General features: G+C 37.4%; 1 long non-coding RNA gene across 3 annotated transcripts in view; it reads right to left on the reverse strand.

Moving 5' to 3' along the window:
- LOC106870403 (uncharacterized) overlaps positions 1–5,000 on the reverse strand; it is a 40,865-nt gene that overhangs the window by 8,476 nt on the left and 27,389 nt on the right. The window contains exons 3-4 of one of the 3 annotated variants that reach the window (XR_016243357.1): positions 3,748–3,894; positions 3,148–3,290 (exon numbers count right to left, since the gene is read on the reverse strand). The exons of 1 other annotated variant lie outside the window; for it this stretch is intronic. This is a non-coding gene — a long non-coding RNA (uncharacterized LOC106870403). Of the gene's footprint in view, positions 1–3,147; positions 3,291–3,747; positions 3,895–5,000 lie in introns of those variants that run through there. One more of the 3 variants, XR_001409518.3, reaches the window with a different exon arrangement.

The raw sequence follows: 5,000 nt of genomic DNA on the forward strand, positions 1-5,000 counted from the left end.
TGTCTGTCCATTGCAAAATAGCGAGAATGATGGTTCTTCCATCCAATACTACTGATGCCATTACTACTGCAGCAACATCATTAAAAATAAGGGTAACAGCAGCAGCAGTAGTAGTAGTAACAATAGTAGCGGCAAAGACGCAAACAACGATACTAGCAAAACAAACAACAACAATAGCAACAGGAAGAACATCGCCAATATCATCAGCAAAATCCCACAATATAACAATACAAGGCATAACCCTCCCACATTCAGATATTTCAGATATTTCGTGTCACGAAAACGACAGAGGAACAATAAGAAATTGTCTTCCTGAGAAACGTGATACATGTAAAAAAAAAAAAAAAAAAAGAAACAGTACAAAATTAATTTGTCTGCACAAAAATCTGAGAATTTTGAAAGGAGAAGCATCAAAGAAAGTACCAACACCAACTGCATCATTACAGACAACAGCAGACCCCTCCGCCCCAAGAAGAAAACCATGAGGAGCACTCCGTCGGTTACGACGACGAAGGTCCCAGCTGATACGATCAACGGAACAGCTTGTTCGTGAAATTAACGTGCAAGTGACTGAGCAATCTACAGACACGTGTACCCCTAACGTATTTCTCAAGGAGATTCAGCGTGACACAGAGTGTGACATGGCCGGCCCTTTGAAATACTGGTAGAACTCATTTTTGCCAGCTGAGTGGACTGTAGCAACATAAAATAGTGTCTTGCACAAGGACACAACGCGTCGCCGGGAACTGAACTCACGTCCTTACAATCGCGAGCCGAATGCCCTAACCACTAAGCCACGCGTCTTCACAGAAGAAGAAAACTATACAGCTGACTCAAACACAACCTAATTCACACCTCAGCCAACAAGAACAACAACAGCTAAAAAAAACTTCAACTACACAGTAACATACAAAAACAACAAAGAATTAATGAATTATATACATCAACGCACAAATATTATTCACAATAACGACATTACAACCGACAAATCATGTATAAGCACATATTATCCCCAATATACTCTCATTCTTTTCGGTCGAAGAGCGTAGGCTCGAAACATCAAAGTCTTTCCCGAGAATCATACTAATACACTTGCTTGTTGTTCCCTCACCTGCCTCCAAGTCTTTAGTTTTCTGTACATTTGAACCATAAAAATACAATATTACCGTGGATAACAAAATAAATAAATAGTGCCGTCAGCCGCGCCTGCCTGTGATGCAAGAGAACTGTTATGCACGTACTTGTCCAGCATACGAACATTGCTGACTTCGGGAAGTATCTCGAACTGCTGCTAAAATATGTAGGATGGATTCAGCTAGCAGCTGAGTTCATTTTTGAATATCGTCCCGTCGCCTTCCTTCTGCTCTGAAGGCCAACAGTCTTTATCTGTCTGGTGGCTTTGGCGAAAGAGTTTATGTGGTGGGCGAGGTCGAAAAGGCTGAAGACAGACAACTTCCTTTCTGGCCAAGCCCTTATGAACTTTTTAAAATTTGACTTGAACATAAAAGTGAAGACGGAAAGGGAAACGCTACTGTACAATAAATCTATTGACAGGCGGATGTGAATGGCGAGCATATCTTTGCAAACGGGCCTGCTCTGAGTCATAGATTTGAAGAAAAAGACTAATAAAAGGCATTTACTTGAATGGTTAAGTTTATAGGATTTCCACGACTATCTCTTGAAAGTCTCCCCAATTTTGGGGAACTCACTCTTTGTTTGAATTCTTTTTTTTTTTTCATTTTGCTTTATATTATTTTCATTTATACAAGCTTTTTTTTTATGTAATCTCACACTACGAAGTTCTTTACAGTAATCGATGTTTTCTGACAACCCTTGGTAGTTAATAAAGAAAACATTATTATCATTATTATTATTGGTAGTAGTAGTAGTAGTAGTAGTAGTAGTAGTAGTAGTAGTAGTAGTAGTAGTAGTGTTATTGTATATCTTCGCCGTACTTTCTAAAACTTTTGTGACGCTTTGCTGCTCTTCTTGAATATTTTCTGTTTTTCTCCAGTGAACAACAAATATTTGTCACTCTCACCTTTTCTTATTCTCTACCACCGCTTCCACTTTCTCCTCCTTTTATTTATTTGCTTCTCAGCTATGCCTATTAAAGAAGAACTATATTGTGCTTAATGCCTGTATCTACTTTGCACTGTATTCATTGTAAATTGGCCGCGACATGATTTTTGTCGCCGTCTTATTGCAAGAATAATAAGCTTGTAAAGCATTCGTGTTTGTTCGTAAGAAAGCTGGTGTGACATTTTTATATTTATTGTTCAGCATATTTTGTTGCTGCTGTTGTTGTTGCTTCTTTTTGTTAGTTTCTTAGAAAAAAGTGTATACAAGTAGTAATAATATACAATGACAAATCACTATCTTGTGTGTGTGATTGTGTATAAGCTTCCTTGTGATTGTATGCGTGTGAGAAAGACAAAAAATAAAGAGATAAGAGAAAAAGAAAAAGGCAAATAAGGAGACAGTGAATGAGGGAAAGAGAAGGTGAGACAAACAAAGAAAGCAGACGATAGAAACATGAAGAGAAAGAGAGAGAGAGAAAGAAACATAGACTAAGGGGAAAAGACAGAGACGGTGAGAGATAGACAAAAAGAGAGTGTGCTACGTTGAGTAAGAAAGAGAAGTAATACTACGTTCATTGTGTTTATTGTATGACTATAATAGCATGTTTATTTGTCTTGTTTTCTTTGTCATACCGATAGAAAGACCTCTCACTCTTCCCCCTCTTTCTCTCCTGTATACGCATGCATACACATACACATATAAGGATATAAAGAGATAGGTAGGTAGGTCGGTAGTTAGACAGATAAACAGATAAAGTCGTTAAAGACAGATGCTATGGCTATGAGGGTCTATTACATCATGCAAAACAATGGGAAGTAGAATTGGGTATGAAAAAATGAATAGTCAAATTTTAACCCTATGAATAAGAGTTGAGTCGGTTTATAAAGCGTTTGTCTCTACGAAAATATTCAATGAATAATCAGGTAGTAAATATAAAGCCTGCTGTATCGCAATGAAACATATGAATGTCTACACACACACACACACACACACACACACACACACACACACACATTATATTATATCAAATATGATAGCTTCATGGTCGTTAGATAAATAAAGACGTATTTTTCTCCATTTATTTTAATCCTTTTTTTTTCATCAGCATTTTTAACTAATCGGTAACTAATGTATTCTCGTTCATTATTCTCGAGTTATCACCAATGTTCCACTAGCTGGTCAACGCCTTGTCTGGAGAAATTACCGTCCTGATTCAAAGAAATATACAGAAAGATTAGAGCTAAAAAAATACTACAAGGCACTATGATAATGATACTTTGTGTGTTAATTCCAATAGCATTGCGAAAAAAAAACGAACGAATTTATCTGGCTACTTTGGTAGACTCACCGCTAGAGAGCGATTGAAGATATGGAAGACTAGAACATACGACATTGCCAGAAGTAAGAAAAGTGGTACAGGGAAGGGTCAATGACTTGCCTGTGCGATTAAGCATTTCATTTTATCTTATGACTGTAAATGAAGCTATATATATATCAAGATTTGGGATTTTTACCCATCAAAAGATCCGCAAAGAAAAGGGATGGCCACTATCAGGTTGATGGAGAAGAGTCAAAGGCAAGAAAGAGAAGTAGAGCTTCACGCAAAATGATGTGCAATATTTTATTAAAATTCAGGGCGGTGAGCTGGCAGAATTGTTAGCATACCGTGTAAAAAGACTTAGCGACATTTCGTCTGTCGTTATGTTCTGAGTTCAAATTCCACCGATGCCGAATTTACCTCTCACCATTTCGGGGTCGATAAAATAAGTGTAATCAACAAGCTCCGTTCCTCCAAAATTTCAGGCCTTGTTCCTATAGAAAAAATGGAATATTTTATTAAAATTCAGGCCAGGGAGCTAGCACAGTTGTTAGCACGTCGGGCAAAATGCTTAGCGGAATTTTGTTCGTCATTGTGTTCCGAGTTCAAATTCCGCCGAAGTTGACTTTGCCTTTCATACCTCTCGGGGTTCGATGAAATGAGTGCCAGTTAAGCGCTTGGGTCGATGTAATCGACTTGTCTTCTACTTCGAACATAGCTGTCCTTCTGTCAAAATTTGAAACCAATATTTCATTAAAATCCAGTTCCTTTACTTCCCGTGTTCAAATCCAGATTGGTTCTGAATATTCCCTTATTTGGCGTATCACGAACTACACAGATCAATGTGTTTTTGCCTTTTTTTTTTCTTTCTAAACAGTAGGTTATAACTTTATTGATTTAGCTGCTATTTCTATCTACCAATCCGACCGTACACAAAGAGGTACCTTGCTGTGTTATCTAGCATTCCTTGAATGTATGTTATAATCAGTTATAATTAGCTCTGCCGCATCACTAAACATTTTTTATTTTTCCTTACTGTTACTTCAAGCTATTACGTGTAAGACAGTGAATCACATTGTTCACTAAACTGTAGAATTAATTATGCTTCATGATAAAATATTTCAATTGTTTGCAGTCGTCTTGCTATCTTTCATTTGAATAAATTTTAAATGTCATAATCTACTCTGTGTGTGTCTGACTGTGTGCGTATGTTTACTTTATGTGTGGACTCAGACATGTTTCAGTGGTTCAAAAATGTCCTCATTGCAAAAATGTGTTCTTAAGTTCGATCTCATTGATAAATACCACGGAACAGTATGTTTTATAGCCGGAGCCTCGAGTTGACACAAACCTTTTGATGAAAAGACAAATGGAGTTGATACAGACATAAGAAAGCCTGTTTATCTCTACTAATTTTTTCTAGGCAGTGAGCTGGCAGAATCATTAGCGCATTGTACAAAACGCTCAGCACCCATTTTTTAGGCTCTTTACGTTCTCAGTTCAAATTTCGCCACGGTTCAATTTGCCTTTAAGCCTTTCGGGGTTATTAAAATACCTATTGAGCGCAGTCGTCATCGTAAAAGACTTCTCCTCACCCCTT

Source organism: Octopus bimaculoides, chromosome 10, assembly GCF_046866305.1.
Source record: "Octopus bimaculoides isolate indiv1 chromosome 10, ASM4686630v1, whole genome shotgun sequence".
Classification (NCBI taxonomy): Eukaryota; Metazoa; Mollusca; class Cephalopoda; order Octopoda; family Octopodidae; genus Octopus; species Octopus bimaculoides.